General features: G+C 37.0%; 1 protein-coding gene across 4 annotated transcripts in view; it reads right to left on the minus strand.

The window, feature by feature from the left end:
* ALKBH8 (alkB homolog 8, tRNA methyltransferase) overlaps positions 1–22,131 on the minus strand; it is a 128,834-nt gene that overhangs the window by 93,914 nt on the left and 12,789 nt on the right. The window lies entirely within an intron of this gene.

Consider the following 22,131-nt stretch of genomic DNA (forward strand, 5'->3'; position numbering starts at 1 on the left):
CATTATTCGCATTAATACAATGGTATTACATGGTGTGACAGGTTAAGTGTGGCATCACTCAGCTCTTCCTGGAGGAGAGGGTGGACAGGGGAAATCTCCAGAAGATATACCCTGAGCTGAGACCTGGAGGACGAGTCAGGATCCAAGTTAGATACAGGATGGGTGAAGGGCATCCAGTCAGAGGGACCGCACATGCAAAGACAGAAAGGTACAAGTAGCTATGCGTGGCCGCCAGAAGTTATGTACAGCTGGAGCAGAGAAGAGCACTGGGGGCAGTGACTAGAAATAAAGTTAAAAGCATCACCAAGATCTTGGTCTACCAGGCTAAGAAGTTTCAGCTTCATGCTTTGGGCACCAGAGAGTCACTGGAAGGCTGTACAGACGAATAGACGGTGAGATTTGAATTTTGGAAAGCTCACTCTGATAGTAGTTTAAAAGCCAGGTTTAAGTACAACCAGATTGAAAACAAAATAAGCAATTGAGAGTTTAATTTAATAGTCAATCCAGGATAGAAATGATGAGGGCTTGACCAAAGTAGTGGCTGGACAGAGAAAAGAGATCTTTAGGAGATATATGATGGAGAAATTCTATACAATTCGTTCAGTTCCAATGTAATAATTACACTTCAAATGTGTTCACAAAGCCCTCCTTTATATATTGTATCACTGAGCCATACAGCAATCCTACGAAATAAGTGGGGAGAGTACAGTTATCTCAGCAGCTCTACAGATGAGGACACCAGGGCTCAGAGATGTTAAGCAGCTTTGCCCAAGGTCCCCTGGCCAGCGAGCAGTGGAGCTGGGAATGGAATTCACATCATCTGCTTCTAAAGTCCTTTATACACAAAACTCAAAGACTTAATGAGAAGGGCTATAAACAAAAAGGGGGGGAAATGCATGGTGTTAAGAGTTGCTCATCAAAAAAATTGGGTCAAACTGTGTTAAAACAAAGAGAAAGGACATATTTTCTTACAGAGTAGAATGTGAATAGCTCTCTGAGATCCTGGCCCTGAGAGGTGCAGGCCAACCCTTTCGCTGACTGAGTGCCTTTCTGAGCTTCAGGAAGCTTCTTCAGGAGAGTGGTGCCAGCTCTTCATCCTCTCACATCCTGCTAGAGGTGGGAGACACATGCCTTGGAAAGCTTAATGCTGGGCTCTCTTGTCATTTCCTCAGACCTCTAACTTGACAATAAATGTGAAAAGAGTTTAATGTGCTATCTTACCATCTTCTTAATTTTATTCACCTCACCCGAGCAAAATCTTTTGCATACTTGTGAACAATTCTGCCCTCAAACAGACATATAGAATACATTATATACAGGGACTGATTTCCACCTTTGGAATATAACATTTAATGTACTTAAATTATCAGCAATCTCTTCTTCCTATATGCATTGTTATTGCCATATAGGTCAAATAAAAACACGAAAGATAGCTCTTTTAAATTACAACCAATTGATGTACTTTGTGTTGTTTGTGATTTATTTCCCTTCTTTTAATTGGGCGGAGGGGGGTGGGTCTTAAAAAAGGACTTACTTTTCCTTGTCTCTGTTACTCTCTGCCCCACTCAGCAAGCAGAGTGTTTGGAAGAAACAGATGATAAGTATTTGCATTAGCTGAATTGTCCTAATGTTCTTTTATGACACATTCTTGTCCATGGTAATCATTACCCATGGAAAACCACTATCCTGAACTATCAGTAAATATTAGGTATATTCTATAATTTCTACCTACATACTAAAGATTCACAAAGAAAAAATATATATGAGTCCCTTTTTCAAGAGAAACGAGAGAGAAATAATCTAGGTTAATAGCAAACCTATCAGAGCTCTAACAGAAGCAAGAGGGGCTGATGTAGGGCAGACATCTCTGGAAACAAGTGCTGAGTGAATGTTAAATCGAAAGATTAAAGGTGGGTATTTAGGTTACTAAACTCTCTTCCATAGGGAAGCACCCTTGATTAGTTTTAAGACCTTCCTAAGAGAGAAATATTTATTATCTGGAACTTTCATTCCTATGTCAGAGGGACAAAGGGATCAAAAACAGAAAGAATTTCTCGTCTTAATATTTTTAAGACACTAAGCTGACTTAGAGATTTTTTCTTGCATTTTTGCTATAAAATCAATTCTTATCTTCTCTAGCTTAAGTACAGATTATTAAAGTATAAATGTGTATATTGATTAATACAGAGGTTAGTTTCATAGAAACAAGCTTAACTGTGATTTATTCTTGATTGCCATTGTATTTACATAGGACGAGCTTTACTCTCTGCCTATAAAACCTAGTACAACCACATAATGCTGTTGCCCAATTTTATTATTCTTTAAAGAAACAGTCCAAATTGCAATGAGTGTTATAAGGACCATTTGTTTTCCCTGAGCTGTTAAGAAATGTTCCTGAATGAAATGGCTCCATGATAAAAACACTGGAAAATGCTGCTACTCCTTCCTCTCAGAAAGTCATATTTCAGTTAAGAACTCTATGTAACTATGCTGAACTCAGTATTTCCCAAAAGTATTTGACCAGGTAACCATTTTTTTCAAATAACATCATTAACATCTCATGAGACAACACAGACTAAATCAATTCTCCCTTCTTTTAGCAAGTGAGAAAAGTCATTCTGACCCTCTAAATTAAATTTGTAAAGCACAACTCAAGTTAGGTGCTGGGTGCAAATAATTAAGTTACTAGAGTCGGGGGGGGGTGGGGGGGAGAAGCTATAGACCTAGCCCAAAGCTTATGCACCAGTTCCAGACACTCGGGGATATTGATTTAGCTATTGAACAGGCCATTGAAAGACCATGCCTAATTCTGAGAAGTAGAAAATTTAGACCCCAGGTAACGTTTGTGAAAAGGGAAATGCACAGCTGACCTCAGATGCCTCTCCTTGTTCATTGGACAACAGTGATTAGCTCAGACACAAAGGAAGTTTCCAGACCTGAAAGAAGACTGATGTCAACAGGACAAGGCAAAGGAAAACAGCGTCCCTATCATCAGGCTAAGGTTTAGGGCTGGGTTACAATTCTACAAGGGAAACCATGACACTCATCAGAAAACATGACCAAAACTAGGTAGGAGAGAACTCATCTTACAAGGCCATATTGGCACTCAAAACTTGTGCCTGTGACACCAAGTTCCTGGTAAGATCAGCTAAACTTAACTACGGGAGTAATAAAGATGATCGGCAAAGTAGCCACTGAACTCAAGATCCAGGAAGGTGGCTCAGTTCTAGGCTGCACACTACGGTATGGCCACATCATTGACAGACATTCCTTGTCTCTGGAAGAACACGCTCCCATGATTAAGACTCAGCACAACACTGAGAGGCATCATTGGTTCTAGCTCTGAGAATATCAAATGGCAGAGGCAGGGAAAATCAGGTAGAGCCATCCATCCAGAAAGAAATTGTGGGGGGGGAGTTGCTATGATACAGAAAAGATGGGCAGCCCTGTTCTTTCCTTCTTTCCATTCTGAGCCATTTCTTTTCTCCCATCTCTATTGTTCCCATCCTGCTCTTAAAAGACAATGAAAAAGAGAACTAAAACATAACCTCCTCCTAAATTATTCATTTAAAGGAATGGAATATCTCAAAAGCAGTCTGGCAGATGCTATTCTAGCAGAAAACCCTAGGCTGTGGAATCACCGGCCCATCATGCTTACCAGGTCACCTGGTTCCACTGTCCTTCATTTAATTTAGTACTCATTTAATGCCTGCCTACTATGACCCCAGCACTGTAAAAGGAGCAAAAGGAGAACCAAAGCAAATGTAGGCTCTGAAAAACTTAGAAGCTAGTTAAACAGTGAAGAATTTATGTAAGACAACATGCAATCATGTGCTAAGTAGTCTCACCGTCATTAATTGTGAAGAGGTGAGGAACTCCTTCCTAAGAAGTAAACATAGAAACCATAGAATTTACAGTAGAAACCCATACATCTAGTTTCATGAAAACATTGATATGTTTCCCCATATTCTATAATCCAGATTGCCAATGTGGGAGGAATAAAAACAGGAAACAATAAATTCAAGCTAGAACAATTGGAAAGAGCTTCTTGAAAGGCAGTATTTGAGCTAAGCCTTGAAGGTAAAGCAGAAGACTTTCCCATGAGGAGACTGAAAGAGTATGGCGTGTGCAAGGCACAGAGAAAATGTTAGCAGAGGTTTTGTTTGGGGGATTAGGGAGACAACAATAGATGAGACCAAATTAGAAACAATTGTACAAAGAAGAATGGGGAGCTAGGAATTGAGAGGCAGCAAAATTGTAAGTTCTTAAGGATAAACTCACAGAATCATTGAATCATAGAAACTCAGGGTTATAAAGGACCTCAAAAATCATCTAACACAATTTTCAACTCAGTGCAATAATAATATCCATATGTGATCATATAGACACTGCCAGCAAATTTCCAGTGAGAGAAATGAAGTTCTCCATCTCTCAAGAGAAAGAGTGCTCAAATTGTTAGAAATGTCTTCTTTATGGAGTTACCGTTGTTCTCCTAAATTGGTCCATGGAGATATATAAATATTTTCATATGTCATCCCATTTTCACAAGCTAGGTAAGTGCCAAGAATAAACTGGTGTTTATGGCACTGCTCAGCAGAACATATTGGATAGTGACAGTCAGTTCCAAGGAGAGCCTAGCACACAGTTCCAGCTCCACCTCAGTCCAAGAGACCACTAGAAATTAAGTCTATGCAAACAAACTCATTACTGTCGTGAAACAAATTCATATCTGAACCTCTCCGAGTTGCTCTGAATTAGACTGAGTTTGGTGTCATACAAGACAACAACATTAGGATTCTTGCCAAATGGAGTCTAATCTCAAAAAGTAAAGGATGTAAGCAGCCTTTGGTCCAAATACGTCTGGTTACAACATTCATGGACCGTGTAATTTCTCCCTGCTGGTGAAAGAACTTGGTTCTGTTAAGGAGTTTGCTGGTGACTCTGCATCATGTCAGAGTGTAGCATATTGCTTCCATCACACTCCTGCAACAGCAGACAATAAACAAGCTTCTACTTTAATTACAAGAAAAGGGTTTTTTCCCATTTTTATTCCATGTTTCTTATCCATAAAGAGTCCTTCTAGCAGGACATGGAAAATCCATCCTCTTTGTAATTCCAATTTCCCTACTGAATCAACTGTTCTCCAAACCATATAAATAGTTGACAGTTGAGGAGGGAGAGGATTAAATATGCCACAGTGGTCCTTCATAATCATATGAAGCAGGGTTTCTCAACCATGGCACCATTGACATTTGGAGCCAGATAACTCGTTATCATAAGGGACTGTCCTATGAATTGAAGGATGTTTAGCAGCACCCCTGACCTCTACCTACTAAATGACAGTAGCACCTTCCCTCTCCAATCATGAAAATCACAGATATCACCAGGTATTGCCAATTATCTCCTGGGAGTGGAAACTGTCCCTGGTTGAGAAGCACTAATATAAAGAGATGGTCTTGGTTAAAACTTACTCTGCACTCTGCATTCCAGAAACAGTTTGAAGTGGTGCTGGCTGCCATTTATGGCTCGCATCCACATAAAATCTGCTGTTTATTCCAATCTCTTCAGAGAAAAGTGTGAACACTCTGTTTCTTGACAAATGACTTTGATTATTAGATTGCACCACAATGTGCATCAAAGTACAAGGCCAGAGCTTTAGCTCTGCTGTCAAGACAACCGCTGCCTCTTCAAGCAAAAGGAAAATCAAAGACTTGTAGGATGCCAGTTGAGTCGGAACCCTGAGCCAAAGGCAAGTGCGGTGGCCACGACTGAGCACCTGGCACTTCCCTATGAGAGCTGAATACTCAAGAAAATTGAGGCATCAAATGAGCTTCTACCTAACAAGCTGCAATTTTGTTTCATTGGGGGAGAGTAGGGGATGAGTTAGGGGAAGAAACCAGAGGAGAATGCAGCATGACAGTCCATTTGCTAATTCAGTGAGGAGTTCAAGACAATCTTCAGAATTCGACAAGACAAAAGCGTCATTATCTATAATTACTGCTTACCAGTAGCACGGATTGATGACAAGCTTCCCCCGCCAATCTTACCCTGCCATTATGAGAAGAGGCGATTAAACTAATTAACAAATCAACTTTTCTGTGCAACACTGGGTTCCATAGCAGAAAATAATGAGAAAAGCTAGTTATCTGAAGGGATGAAATGAGATAGAACTCTGAAGTTAACAACAATATGGATAGGGAGCTTGAATAATTGACAAATGTATACATTTGACATTAGAAAATCTGATGGCACATTGGGAAATATTGGGCTATTTGTTTAAAGCCATAGTTTAAACAGAAAATGCTTTATTTGAACATGAAAGCATATTAACTATAACAATCACACACAGTCCTACATATACTGGACACATACAAATATAAAATAATACGTCAGTATTGAGAAGTCAGACTGTCAGGAACCTCGGTCATCTTGGTCATGGATCCCAACTCAAATGGAATCAAAAAAGTCCTTTCAGCCATGTAGTCACACTTTTTCATAGAAAGAGGCAAAGAACTACTCTCAGACCATTGCTGTCTTTTGTATTCCTCTCAACTCCCCTACTCTTGAGCAGTGCAGAGACACTATGTCTTATAGCCTGTCTCTAGCCTGATACCTTTTTAATAGGTGCTCAGTAAGCATCTTAAGCAGTGTTGACCAATGTGGTAGTCACAACCACAGGTGGCTACTGAGCACCTGAAATATGGCTAGGGCAATTGAGGAACTGAATTTTCAACTTTATTTACTTTTAATCAATTTTAATTTAAAAACTGGTAATTTGCTCATTGGGAAGCCTTTAAATATTTTTGGAATAACTTGGATATGTGAGTCTATTTTTAACTACAAATTTTATGAAATCTAAGTAAAGAATAAGTATCTAATAAAAATTTAGCATTAGAATTGAGATGTACTATAAGAGCAAAATACACACCAGATTTCAAAGATTTGTACAAAAAAATTAATGTAAAGTACATCATTAATGAGCTCTAGTAGTTTTCTGGTCACTTCTTTGGGGTTTTCTATGTATGGTATCATGTTATCTGCAAACAGTGACACTTTTACTTCTTTTCCAATTTGGATTCTTTTTATTTCCTTTTCTTCTCTGATTGCTGTGGCTAGGACTTCCAAAACTATGTTGAATAAAAGTGCCAAGAGTGGACATCTTTGTCTTGCTCCTGATCTTAAGAGGAAATGCTTTCAACTTTTCACCATTGAGTATAATGTTAGCTGTGGTTTTGTCACATATGGTCTTTATTATGCTGAGGTATGTTCTCTCTAGGCCTACTTTCTGGAGAGTTTTTATCATAAATGGATGTTGAATTTTATCAAAAGCTTTTTCTGCATCTATTGAGGTAGTCATATGATTTTTATTTTTCAGTTTGTTAATGTGGTATATCACACTGACTGATCTGCAGATATTGAAAAATCCTTGCAACCCTGGGCTGAATCCCATCCAATCATGGTATATGATCCATTAAATGTGTTGCTGGAGTCAGTTTGCAAGTATTTTGTTGAGGATTTTTGCATCTATGTTCGCCAGTGATATTGGCCTGTAATTTTCTTTTTTGTGTGTGTGATACCTTTGTCTGGTTTCAGTAGCAGAATGATAGTGGCCTCATAGAATGAGTTTGGAAGTGTTCCTTCCTCTGTAATTTTTTGGAATAGTTTCAGGATACGTGTTAACTCTTCTCTAAATGTTTGGTAGAATTCACCTGTGAAGTCTGGTCCTGGACTTCTGTTTGTTGTAAGCTTCTTTATTGCTGATTCTATTTCAGTATTGGTAGTTGGTCTGTTCATATTTTCTATTTCTTCCTGGTTCAGTGTTGAGGGATTGTACCTCTCTAAGAATTTGTCCATTTCTTCTAGATTGTCCATTTTATTGGTGTATAGTTGCTTGTAGTAGTCTCTTATCTTTGGTATTTTTGTGGTGACAATTATAAATTCTCTTTTTGCATTTCTGATTTTATTGATTTGAGCTCATTCCCTTTTTTTCTTGATGAGTCTGGCTAAAGGTTTATCAATTATGTTTATCTTTTCAAAGAAACCAGCTTTTAGTGTCATTGATCTTTTCTACTATTTTTCATTCCCTATTTCCTTTATTTCTACTCTGATCTTTCGTTCCTTCTACTAACTTTGGGTTTCGTTTGTTCCTCTTTCTCTAGTCACCTTAGGTGTAAGTTTAGGTTGTTTATTTGAGATTTTTCTTTTTTCCTGAAGTAAGCTTGTAAGTTTGTATCTCTATAAACTTTCCTCTTAGAACTTCTTTTGCTGAGTCCCAGAGGTTTTGGATCACTGCATTTTCATTTCCATTTGTCTCTAGGTATTTTTTTATTTCTTCTCTGTTCTTCAGTGATCCATTGTTTGTTTAGTTGCATATTGTTTAGCCTCCACATGTTGGTGTTTCCTTGCAGTTTTTTTTCCTTGTAGTTGATTTCTAATCTCATAGCATTGTGGTCAGAAAAGATGCTTGATATAGTTTCAATTTTCTTAAATTTACTGAGGCTTGCTTTGTGGCCCAGTATGTGCTCTATCCTGGAGAGTGTTCCATGTGCACTTAAAGGAATGTGTATTCTGCTGCTTTTGGATGGAAAGATCACAAACAGACACATGAAATGATGTTCAACATCACTAATTATTAGAGAAATGCAAATCAAAAACTACAATGAGGTATCACCTCACACCAGTCAGAATGTTCATCATCAAAAAGTCTACAAATAATAAATGCTGGAGAGGATGTAGGGGAAAAGGGACCCTCCAACACTGTTGGTAAGAACATAACTTGGTGCAGCCACTATGGAGAACAGTATGGAGATTCCTTAAAAATCTAAAAATAGAGTTGCCATATGATCCAGTCCTGAACATATATCCAAAGAAAACTCTAATTCAAAAAGATACATGTACTGCAGTGTTCATAGCAGCACTATTTACAATAGCCAGGAAATGGAGGCAGCTTATATGTCCATCAACAGATGACTGGATAAAGAAGAAGTGGTACATATATACAACAGAATATTACTCATCCATAAAAAGAATGAAATAACACCATTTGCAGCAACATGGTTGGCCCTAGTGATAATCATATTACGTGAAGTAGGTCAGATAGAGAAAGACAAATATATGATATCATTTATATGTGGAATCTAAAAAAGTGATACAATTGAACTTATTTACAAAACAGAAATAGACTCACATACATAGAAAACAAACTTATGGTTACCAAAGGGAAAAGGGCAGTGGAGGGCTAAATTAGGAGTTTGGAATTAACAAATACACACTACTATATATAAAATAGATAAACAACATGGACATAATGCATAGCAGAGGGAACTATATTCAATACTTTATAATAACCTATAATGAAAAAGAATCTGAAAAAGCATAGACATATATATATATGTATAACTGAATCACTTTGCTGTACACTTGAAACTTACACAACATTGTAAATCAACTATACTTGAATTTAAAAAACAAAAAAAATACATCATGATATTTGTATGTTGATTATATGCTAAAATGGTAAATTTTAATATATTTGGCTAAATAAAATAAATCATTAGAGATACTTTCACCTGTTTCTTTTTACTTTGCTTAATGTGACTACAAGAAAATTTTAAATTGCATATTTAGCTATTCAATAGGACTAGTGTATAGATTGAATGAATGATATACAACATACAGAACCATATTAGAAGCAGTACAAGAATAATGACAGCAACCAAAACTAGGAGACAAAAAAAAAAAAAAATCAACAAAGCAGAATTATCAGGAGCCAATTAAAGTATGAGTACCTATCCGCAACTTATTTCAGAGGGTCCTAAGGGTATCACATTTATTTACGTGTTATAATTCAACCACAAAAAAAGGGGGGAATTATTTCTGCCCACTGTGTTTTAGAAGATGTGATAATGAATCTTGTGAATGTTTTAACATTTAACAATAAGCTCCACTTATCTAAATATTTCAGTATTATTTAACAACTCATTTAATTCCCACAGCAACCCTATGAAGTAGATATTATTACTTTTCTCATCTTGTAACTAAGGAAGCTAGGACTTAGAGAGGTTAAGTAATTTGTCAAGCTTACATATATATATTTACTACAATATTCTCTGTCAAAATTCTTTCCCAATATTTACAGATATATGTGCTTGACCAAAGTGCTGCTCTCCTCTATCTTTGAATATTGTCCTCTTTAATGGAGACTTTAGCCTGGAGAGGTTTAGCCAAATCAACCTTGGGGATGAAAGTTCTGCCAGATGTTTCATGCAGACCTCCATCACATTCTCAAGCATTAGTAAATTAAGTCCTGTTGATAGAGGGTCTATGAAGAGACTGCCTTATAAAATCTGTCTCTTAATTTAATTTCTGGCTAACAGTTGCAAAATTTCTAAAGTTCTCTATGCCTCTTCCACATGGCGAATAATATTCTAGCAAAGACTTCACAATAACACATGAAACTGTGAACATGACAATATTTGTATTGCATTACTTGTGATGATATACCAAAAGAAAGGATAAAGATTATGGGGGGTTTTTAGGTATATAGAAATCCTTAATCTCTGTGGCTTCAGCCAATGTATAAGAGGATCCACTCAATGAAGGGTTAATGAGAATAATTAAGATGTGTTAAAACACCTAAAAAGATGAAAAGTTGATTTTGACTATAGAAAGAGAGTGACAATTAAGAAGGTTAAATAGTTAAGCCAACAAGTTAAATGAAGAGAATCAGGGATCCAAAGTCAAAATGCTGAAAAGATGAAGATTTAAACCACCTGTAAAATACGAGGGATGCGAAACCATGCAGCTTAATAAGGAATTGGTTTACAGGAGTAATCGCAGCGTGCATTGGAGAAAATGGAGCACTTTTTAAGTGTTAGCATTACATCACATAATTTATTAGGTCAGAAAATGCTTAATGTGCTTTGTGTTGAGCTGCTTAGTTTCTCTATTTTCTATTCAATGCTTTGTTTTTCTCCTTTGATGATTGTTTTCTTTTTCTAAACAAAAACAAATTAATATACTCAGCATCCAGTATTATAATTTCAAGACATGGAAAATTAAGCATTTGGAATCAAGATTCTTAGTTTTTGTAAAAGGAAAATCAGAGCATCATCTCTTATTCAACCATTATCTGTTTTTAACCTATTTGGTAACATGAAGAGTGAGAAGAGCTATTCAAAAGGTTCGTGGACTACAGAATACCCAGGATTCTGTAGATGGTGACCACTGTTCTTTTTCTGTTGAGTGCCTTGGGAAACATTGCCCTATGTACCTTTAATTTTCTTTTGGTAGCTTCAGGATCACTTCTGGGGAATGAGCCTTTGTCAGAAGGGAGAAAGGAATCAAGTTTCTCTTTCATCTCATTAGGTCCCCACAGTGCAGGCTGACTTACCCAGAAGCTGTTTAGTGATTTTTATTTGCTGTGTTTTTCCAAACAGGAGAGGCTTTAAAGGAAAAATGCCCTGGTAGCCTATCCATTGTGCGCACTCTGCCAAAAGACCTGGCTGTCATCATGACGGTTTACACAGCTTGCTCCGCGGGGCACCTGACCTGACCAGAGTCACTAAAGAACAAATACCTGAGAGTCCAGCAAACACTATGGCCCAGAGCAAAATCTGGCATGACCAACAACGCATGCTGTTACCAAAGCCTTTGTCAGAAAAGGCTGGAATCAGGAAAAAAAATTACTTTATGGAAAATTTAATGTAAATAACTTTTAAACCGTTAACTGAAGTTTTCTTATCTTGAATTGGTATCTTTCTCAAGGTTCTCTTTTTTTTTAATTGAGTTATAGTCAGTTTACAATGTTGTGTCAATTTCCAGTGTAGAGCACAATTTTTCAGTTATACATGAACGTACATATATTCATTGTCACATTCTTTTTCACTGTGAGCTACCACAAGATCTTGTATATATTTCCCTGTGCTATACAGTATAATCTTGTTTATCTATTCTACATGCCTGTCAGTATCTACAAATTTCGAACTCCCAGTCTGTTTCTTCCCACTCCCCTCCCCCCTGGCAACCACAAGTTTGTATTCTATGTTTATGAGTCTGTTTCTGTTTCGTATTTATGTTTATTTGTCTTTTCCTTTCTTTCTTTCTTTTCAGATTCCACATATGAGCGATCTCATATGGTATTTTTCTTTCTTTTTCTGGCTTACTTCACTTAGAATGACATTCTCCAGGGACGTCCATGTTGCTGCAAATGGCATTATGTTGTTGTTTTTATGGCTGAATAGTATTCCCTTGTATAAATATACCACATCTTCTTTATCCAGTCATCTCTTGATGGACATTTAGGCTGTTTCCATGTCTTGGCTATTGTAAATAGTGCTGCTATGAACACTGGGGTGCAGGTGTCTTTTTGAAGTAGGGTTCCTTCTGGATATATGCCCAGGAGTGGGATTCCTGGGTCATATGTTAAGTCTATTCCTAGTCTTTTGAGGAATCTCCATACTGTTTTCCACAGTGGCTGCACCAAACTGCGTTCCCACCAGCAGTGTAGGAGGGTTCCCTTTTCTCCACAGCCTCTCCAGCCTTTGTCATTTGTGGACTTTTGAATGATGCCCATTCTGACTGGTGTGAGGTGATACCTCATTGTAGTTTTGATTTGCATTTCTCTGATAACTAGTGATATTGAGCATTTTTTCATGTGCCTATTGGTCATTCATATGCCTTCATTGGAGAATTGCTTGTTTAGGTCTTCTGCCCATTTTTGGATTGGGTTGTTTGTTTTTTTCTTATTAAGTCGTATGAGCTGCTTATATATTCTGGAGATCAAGCCTTTGTCAGTTTCATCTTCTGCAAAAATTTTCTCCCATTCCGTAGGTTGTCGTTTTGTTTTGCTTATGGTTTCCTTTGCTGTGCAGAGGTTCTTTTTATTTAAAAAAGGTTCTTTTTATTAAGTAACTTTCACAGATATGCTTATGGTTTAGTCCCTTGGAAAATAACATGTATGTTTAATATTATACTACTTTTTCAAATCTGTTGGTGTTTAAATTCTAAGAACAAGTTAAAGTCATGATAGCAACTGCAATTCCAAACACCCTTAACAAAAAAAATTCACATTTAGAGATGGGTTTGCATTTGATTATTTGATATTTTTAGTGCTTATAAATATTCTAACTCCTTTTCATCTTGTTTCCTTTAAATTAGCTTCTGGGCCTTCAAAAAGAATATACTTTTTTTGCATTCATTTGAACATCTCTTCTGGTTTAGAACTTGTCTCAAGGAAAAACCTTGAAAGAAAATTAAAACTTCTTTTTTAAAGCCTACAGCAATTTATTAATATTTTAAAGCTTTTCAATACAGTTGTATTCACAAATTGGATTTGCACTGTTTGATATAAAACAATTGTTTTATTCCCACTTCAAGTGCTCCACTGTTTTCAAGCTTGTTAATTAAATGTTTTATTTTTTTAAAAAAATACTGCACAAGTTTCTCAAAACTTCATCTGCACCTGCTCCATAAATGAAAAGACATCCTTGGAACAACTCCAGTTTATTAAGTGGAAAGCCATTTATTTCAAACAAGAATTCAGTCTTTTACCTGTAAGCTTTAACGTGAGTTACTATGCATTGTATTCTTTCACCTTTTATCTGCTGTCAGTTAATACAAGCATTTTTAGTACGCAGAGGGGAAAAAAAGGCATGTCATCTGGAATGTCACTTCCATTGCCTGATGCTCCTACATATGTGCTCAACTGACATCTCTGTCAAGCTATTTGGTGGTTTTATCTTTCAGCCTGGCCCTTTTGGTCTTTCCCCATCATCCTTTTCCCAACAAGACTGTGTAGGATGATCTGATGAGATATAGGGATTGTGGGCTACAGCTTCTCAGAAATTTCCATAGCAGAGCCCAAATTAGTAAATTGCTTTCTAGCACAGAAAAGAAATGAGAAAACTCACGTAATTTGTATACAGATTGCATCTGGGGCATGAAGGAAAGAAAGGAGTTAAGGAAGACCCCCGCCCCAAATATTGACCTAAGAAACTAAAAGTTTAGAAATGCCATTTACTCAAGATTGTACTGTGTAGCACAGGGAAATATATGCAGGATCTTGTGGTGGCTCAGAGCAAAAGAGAATATGACAATGAATGTATTTATGTTCATGTATAACTGAAAAATTGTGCTCTACACTGGAATTTGACACAAAATTGTAAAATGACTACAACTCAATAAAAAAATGTTTATAAAAACAAAACAAAACAAAAAAGAAATGCCGTTTACTATGGAAAAATGCAGGAGAAGCACATTTAGGGGAGAAAATCAGAACTTTAGTTAAAAAGAGAGTAAAGAAATGAGACAATGAATCCTATAGGACTCTAAGACCTTACTCATTCTTGCCAGAAGCATTTGAAATTGGTAAGATCAAATACCACTAAAGACAAGTCTTCAGTGAATGAATTTTGGTCACAGATCAAGTTAAGATGTCTGAATATCACAATTCCAGTGCACATCTACCATTACTTAGCAAAGAAAACTCAGAGCTTCTGCTAAAGAACTGCTAGGACTCAAAAGTATCAGCAATATACAGTCGCCCCTTGGTATTTGTGAGGGATTGATTCCAAAGTCCCTTCTATAAAATGGCATAGTATTTGCATATAAACTATGAACATCTTCCCATATACTTTAAATTATCTCTAGATTACTTATAATACTGAATACAATGTAAATGCTCTGTAAATAGCTGACAGCATGCAGCAAATTCAAGTTTTGCTTTTTGAAACTTTCCGGATTTTTTTTTCCCAAATATTGTTGATCTTTACTTGGTTAAATCCACAGATGCAGAACCCTCAGATACAGAGGGCCAACTCTATTGCTAAGTTTAAAAAAAGTAGACTACAAAATTACATAAATTATATTTTTATATAAAAACCACATTAGTCCATTTATATGACAGAGGAGAGTCTGGAAAGTAATAAACCAAAGCATTAACATTGTTTTTCACCAGGCATTTTATTCTTCTTTTTGCCTGTTTGAATTTTCTGATTTGTCTGTAATACATATGTACTTCTTTTCTGATTTAAAAGAACAAGATTTTTAAAAATACTTTTTAAAGATATGTTGGACTGTGTTATATGGAATATAAGGAGTAAACAGTAGAAAAACTTCTCTTTATCATTAAGTGAATCAATGATATAAATCAAGAAAATTCAGTTTTGGAAGATATGCATGTTATTTAATAAATAACTTAAAAGATTTTGACAGTCATAGAAATGATACTATAAAGTTCTTAAGAATATGAAAATACCCATGTCTCATGTATCTTCCTATCTTTTCCTGACGTCATAAGCAACTGACATGGTTTTATAACTAACTTTTTTTTTTACAACTTGCTCATCCAGACATCTGAACCCTGAATGCTGGATTCCCTAATATCTCTTTATTTTCTGTTCCTCTATATAATCTAAAAAAAAAAAAAAAAAATCAGGTCCTACTTTTTTTAATATTCCGGCTCAAAGATTGATGCATTTTTTTCATTAATAAAAGGGGAGAAGATTTTTATTAAAATTAAGAAAAGAAAAACTTCATGTAGTCTCCCTGGACTATATTATTGATAATGTAGTATTCAAGGTGGTACTTTTATTACAAAGTGGGTCCCTAGACCAAGATCATATTGCCCAGAGAAAGACAGGAAGGTTTTTGCTTGTTTACATTTTAAATTTTGTTGTTATTGTTGAAGAATAAAATAAAATTTACTATATAACCAGCTTTTACTACACTGTTCAGTAGTGTTAAATACATTCTCATTGTAATGCAATAAATAACATGTATATCTTCCAGAACCTTTCCATTTTGCTGAACTGAACTCTATACCCTTTAAACAACAACTCCGTATTTTCCCTCCCCCCAACCACTGGTAACCACTATTCCACTTCGTTTTCCTATACCCCATATATATGTAATAATAAGTATTTTCCTTTTGTGACTGACTTATTTTACTTAGCATATTATCCTCAAGGTTCATTCATGTTGTCGCATTTGACAATACTTACTTGCTTTTAAAGGTGGAATAATATTCCAATGTGTGTATATACCATATATTGTTTCCCATTCATCGGATGAGCAATATCTGGGCTGCTTCCACCTCCATGCTTTTGCGAATAATGCTGGTATGAACATGGATTTGTACATATCTCTTTGAGGCTCTACTTTCAATTTCTTTGCATATGCACCTACAATTTGGATTAAGTTCTATGTTCAGTTTTTCAAAAAAATGTCATACTGTTTTCCTTAGTGATTGCTCCATTTTATAATCCCAGCGACAGTGCACAAGGGTGTGAATTTCTCCACATCTTCACCAACAGTTGTTACGTTCTGCTTTTTTTGATAGTAGCTATCTTTTATGATGGTAGCTACTTAAGTAGTGCGAGGTAATATATCATTTTGATTTTAATTTTGATCTGCACTTCTCAGAAGATTAGTGATGTTGAGCATCTTGTCACATGCTTATTAGCTATTAGTACACCACCTTCAGAGAAACGGCCATTCACGTCCTTTGCTCATTTCTTTTTTTTAATTTTTTTTTAGTCTCATTTTTTATTGAAATGTAGTTGATTTACAATGTTAGTTTCAGGTGTACAGCAAAGTGATTCAGTTATACATATACAGAATACATATATGTTTTTTCAGTTTCTTTTCCATTACAGCTCATTACAAGAAACTGAACACAGTTCCCTTTGCTATACAGTAGGTCCTTGTTGTTTATCTATTTTATACATCCATTGCTCACTTCTTAATAAGGTTATTTGGTTTATACTTAAGCTGCAGGAATTCTTAAGATGTTTTAGATATTAAGACCTTATCATACATGCTATTTATAAGCATTTTCTCCCATTCTGTAGGTTATCTTTTCAATATTTTGATTGTGTTCTTTGATGCACAGCAGTTTTTATGTTTGACGTAGTGTCATTTGCCTATTTTTTTCTTTTGTTGCCTATGTTTTTATGGAATCATCGCCAAATCTAAAGTCAAGAAATTTTCACCTGTTTTCCTCTAGGAGTTTTACAGTTTTGCATCTTACATTTAGGTCTTTAATACATTTTGCATTAATTTTTGTATATGATGTAATGTAAGTGTTCAACTTCTTTTTTTAAACATTTTTTATTGAGTTAAAGTCATTTCACAATGTTGTGTCAAATTCCAGTGTAGAGCACAATTTTTCAGTTATACATGAACATACATATATTCATTGTCACATTTTTTTTCACTGTGAGCCACCACAAGATCTTGTATATATTTCCCTGTGCTACACAGTGTAATCTTGTTCAACTTGTTTCTTTTACATGTAGAACTCCAATTGACCCAATACTATTTGTTGAAGGGACCGTCCTCCCACTTTTGTGAGGTCTTGACACCCATCTCAAAATCATTTGATCAAATGCATGATGCTGTTCCTTGGACTCTCTATTCTCCATTGCTCTGCGTGTCTAACTTTATGCCAGTACCACACTATATGGATTAGGGTAGTAATTTTTTGTAGTGAGTTTTGAAATCAGGAAGTATGTCACCTCCAACTTTGTTCTTCTTGTTCAATATTGTTTTGAGCATATATCCAGGGGTCCCTTGAAATTCTTATGAGTTTTAGGATAGATTTTTCTTCTATTTCTGCAAAAAAATGTTGTTGGGATTTTAATTGGGATCACATTATATCCATAGAAAGCTTTGGGTGGTATTGACATCTTAGCAATATTAAATCCTCCAACCCATGAACACAGGATGTCTTTCCATATAATTGCGTCTTCTTTAATGTTTTCCATCAATGTTTTCCAGTTTTCAGTGTACAAGTCTTTGACTTCCTTGGTTAGGCGTATTTCTCAGTATTTTTGATGGTATTGTAAGTAGAATTCTTTGATTAATTTCTTTGACAATTTTTCATTTAACCTTTTTCTATTTCTTTAGAAAGCTTCACTGTTTCATTAATGTACAAAAAGGCATCCTCCTATGTCCGTTAGTTGTGGAGGCTTGCAAAGTCCAGGACCACAGCACCAGCAGATTTAGTGTTTGGTAAGGTTCCACTTACTCACTCAGATGACACCTTCTGGCTGTGTCCTCACATGGTGGAAAGAGATAGAGAGGTTTTGAGACACCTGTTTATACCACCTTCACCTCCACTTTCCTCTTAGCCACAACTTACAGCAGCTGCCTCTGAACACTCTCCTCTCTTGCAAAAAGCAGGAAGGAAGCATACATTTTGTGATTTAGATTCTCCAGCATGAACTCCACCTGCCAGTGCTTTAGACCCTGCCTCCAAAATATATGCCACCATCTAACCACTTGTCACCATCTCTCCTGCTAACACTACAGTCCACGCCACTGTCACTCTCCTTTAAAATGTTCACATCACTTCCCAGATAGCCTTTCTGATTCCACTCTTGGCCTCACTCCACAATACTGTCTCCACCCGGCAGCCAACATGACCTTTTTAAAACATCACCACCCCACCCAAAATCTTCTAATGGCTTCCTTCCACAGTTAGAACTAAAGTTGATATCCTGGCCTTAACTTGCAGAGCCCTAACTGACCTCACCTCTGCCTACCCCAGGTGCCTCACACATCCCACTTCTCCCCTCGTCACACTGGCCTCTCTTGAGAACACCAGAATCGCTGCTGGCACCAGGCGTGTGCACCAGCCTTGCCCTTCCCCCGGTATCCAATGCCTAGCTCCTCGGGTCATTCAGACCTCATCTTAGGGGTCACTTCCTCAGAAAGGCCCCTCTGACAGCCTGATCTACAGAAGACTCCTAGTCCCTGCCTGTTACATCACTCAATAATGATTTTGAATTTTACCTGCATAGCACCTGGCCTTGGCATCTTGCTTACTCACTTATTCTGGTTTGTCTTCTGCCACTAGAATGTAAGCCCCATGAGAGCAGGACTTTGTTCACCACTGTACTCACGACCACCTAAAATGATGCCTGGCAAAAAAACAGGCACTCAAAAACTGTTTGCTTAATTAATGCAAATTGGAAACAAATATAAATTTATGGCTTACTATGTTTTCTCATCAATAAAGTAGAGAATAATAATATTACCTAACTCATAGAATAATAAGGATCAAAGTAGTTCATATGTATAAAGGGCTTAAAACAGTGTCCAGCACACTGTTTGTTACTATTATTATTTGTTAAATGAATGAAATAACAAAAACAGAAAGGGTTACCACCAAAGCAGAAAAACTTTGTCAGAACAACCATGTACTAATTCATTAATTTCATTTTTAAAATCTGTATTAATTGCCTACTCTCTTCCTGTTGCTATGAGCGGCACTGCAGATTTAAAAAAAACAATGGGTAGTTTCAGTCCTAGAAGAGCTCACAGTTTGGTAGAGATGACAGATTCATAAACAAAGATTTAAGACGTGTTATAAGTACTGTAATGTAGACATATATAAAATGCATAGGGAGCAATTACTACTGCAGGGAAAATCCAGGAAGGCATCACCAAAAAGATGACACTTGAGCTGGACCTTTATTCCACACTGAGCAAGGAACAAGCATTTTAAGCAGAAGTAACAGCATTAGCAATCATCAGTCCACGCCTCAGTCTCCCTGCACCCTCACCAGCTCCACTCATCCTATTACTTCTACACCCAGTCCTACTCCTGCTCCAGTAATGAGGTGGTTCAGTGATATCGTGTTGTGTCCAAGGTCACAAGAGATGGAGCAGAGCAAAAGTTGCCCACTCTGGGCCACCTACTCAGTTCACACTGAAGCGGGTGTCTGTGTGCCTGCTCTGGCTCTCGGCACTGCCTCCACAAGCAGGCAGGATCTCTGGGGTCCATGTGGCCTGCCTTCTGACGCACATGGGACAAACGAAAGCCTCCCTCCTCTTACTCTGAAAATAAATCAACATCAGCACTGAGTTGAAAACTGTTTAATCCCTCCTTTTTTGCACTCCCATGGGAATTTGTATTTCCGAAATCCTTGTTTACCTGCCTGGGTCCGCCTCCAAGCTGGGTACTCCTTACAGCCCACCATGTAGCCTTTCTGACTCTACTCTCGCTTCACTCCACAATGCTTTCTCCACTCAGCAGCCAAAGGGATCTTTTGACCAGTCATGTCTTTATAACTTTTGACTGCACGGTGCCTGGCATTAACCAGGCATTCAATAAATATTTCATGTACGAGTGAATCAGTGAATGAGCACAAGAATCTACAAATGAGTGAGTGTAACACTTTATAATATATGCACACGTACTTTTACTATTACAAATAATATTGTATATACATATGCAAAGATATTGTAGTCCATATAATATCCCACGTTATTTCACATGAAAAGTTAGAAAATATTAGAAAGAATTTAATAAAGATACTATGATATATGATATCTGAACATGATAAATACAAAAGTAAATTATGTTAGATATCTAGCTATAGATCATAAATCTACTATAAGTTCATTTTTAATTAAAAGAAAAATTATTATTCCATTATTGCTCTTGCAATGTATAGACACTACACATATAACCTCCTTATGCCAGCACTAAATAGGAAAGAAACTCTTTTGTTGTCTTCTGCCTTGTTTTCAAAGGATGTTTCATAAAGGAGGAAATAACCAACAAAACCAAAGTTTAATAGGGAAAAAAAATACATGTTATTATCTACCAGTCAGAAGAGTTGCAGGTAATTAGAAATGGCTGGCTTAAAGACTCCGTGTTTTTTTTATCAAGAGCCACCTCTTCCTGTACAGGCAGATTTCTACTGGTTTGCCCAAATTCTGTTTGCTCGCACAGAGTCTGACAGGCAAAGAACATGACCAGCTGGTTTCCAGAGCAATACGCTCCCTGGTCTGAGGAAGGCCTGGGAGACATGTCATAAAACAGCTGCCTCTGTCTCCCCAACCAGCCAGAAATAAGCTGAGCAGAACAAAACCTTGAATAAAAAAACCTCGACTTTTCATGCAAGGACAAAAGGTGGTTATTAGGCATACCAGGAAGGTTCTTTCATAGCTGGTAATTACATATAAATTGGAGACATATAATAAGAAAAAATAATTTCCCTCTTCATTTACTTAAAAATGTGATTTCTGCAGTCATTATATAATTACTGGTATTTTTCAGTAACATTATTAGGCATAAATGGGCTACTGTTTCTGAAATTATCATAAAGATAAAAATACTGAAACTTCCATATTAGAACTGGTTGTTGAGTAGGTGGGAAGGGAAAATGGTCCATTTCTCTAAAACAGCAAACTGAACTTTCTTCTGTGGCAAAAGGGATCAATCTGCCATTTTTCACCTTTAAAAAAGTGATTCCTCCTGTTTCTCACATCTTCTTTCAAGCCCTCCACCTTGCTTAAATTCTGCCTTCAAACTCCCTGCTCTTTATCACTGCTGACCTGTAAGGAAAAGTCCCCTCGACCCTAGCACCCCTCTGTTTCAGGCTTCCCGGACAACATGGCAGTGAAGAAAAGAACAGGAAACAGAGTCTTGCTTTTATTTTCTAGGCTATCTTGAGGGCTTAAGCAGAGTCGTCCTCAATAAAAGTACAAAGCAATGATTTGTTTTCTCACACCTTTCAACGTTTTTCTTCCCCTGCCGTCTAACCCCTCAACAGTCTTCATTCTTGGAGACCTCCACGTAAAAACCTGAACCAAGCCCCAGGCACACACATGATCCGTACCTTCCATCATCCAAGCTAAGAGCAACACGTTCCATTCTCAGTTACATGTTCCAGACCCAACCACAGATGGTAAGCCCCTAACAATAAGACAAACGAATTCCTGCTTATAGGTCCATTAATGTGCTGGTCCCATACCTTAACCTGGGTACAATCAACCTTAACCTGGTTATAATTCCTGAGTCTGCAGAAGGCCCTTAAGGGAGAATACCACTGTTGGGGGTGTCAGACACTACAGCCAGAGAAGAGGAGAATATTTTCATCAAGCCAACCTTTCATCTCTTCTCAGATCATACCACACAAACATCAAAACTATGCCAGGGCATAAAGCTGACACTGTTTATAATTGTCATTACCTCAAAAGTTTACAGCTTTCAGGAAGAAACGAAGAAGGGAGGAAATCACCCTCTGGTTCCAGGCTATTTTTCAAAGCAGCATCAGAATTAGAGCAGCTAAGTTGCAGCTGTGTCAAGAACTTATCCATAGTTCCTAGAGGAAGTGT

The sequence above is a fragment of the Camelus dromedarius genome, chromosome 34 (assembly GCF_036321535.1).
Source record: "Camelus dromedarius isolate mCamDro1 chromosome 34, mCamDro1.pat, whole genome shotgun sequence".
Taxonomy (NCBI): Eukaryota; Metazoa; Chordata; class Mammalia; order Artiodactyla; family Camelidae; genus Camelus; species Camelus dromedarius.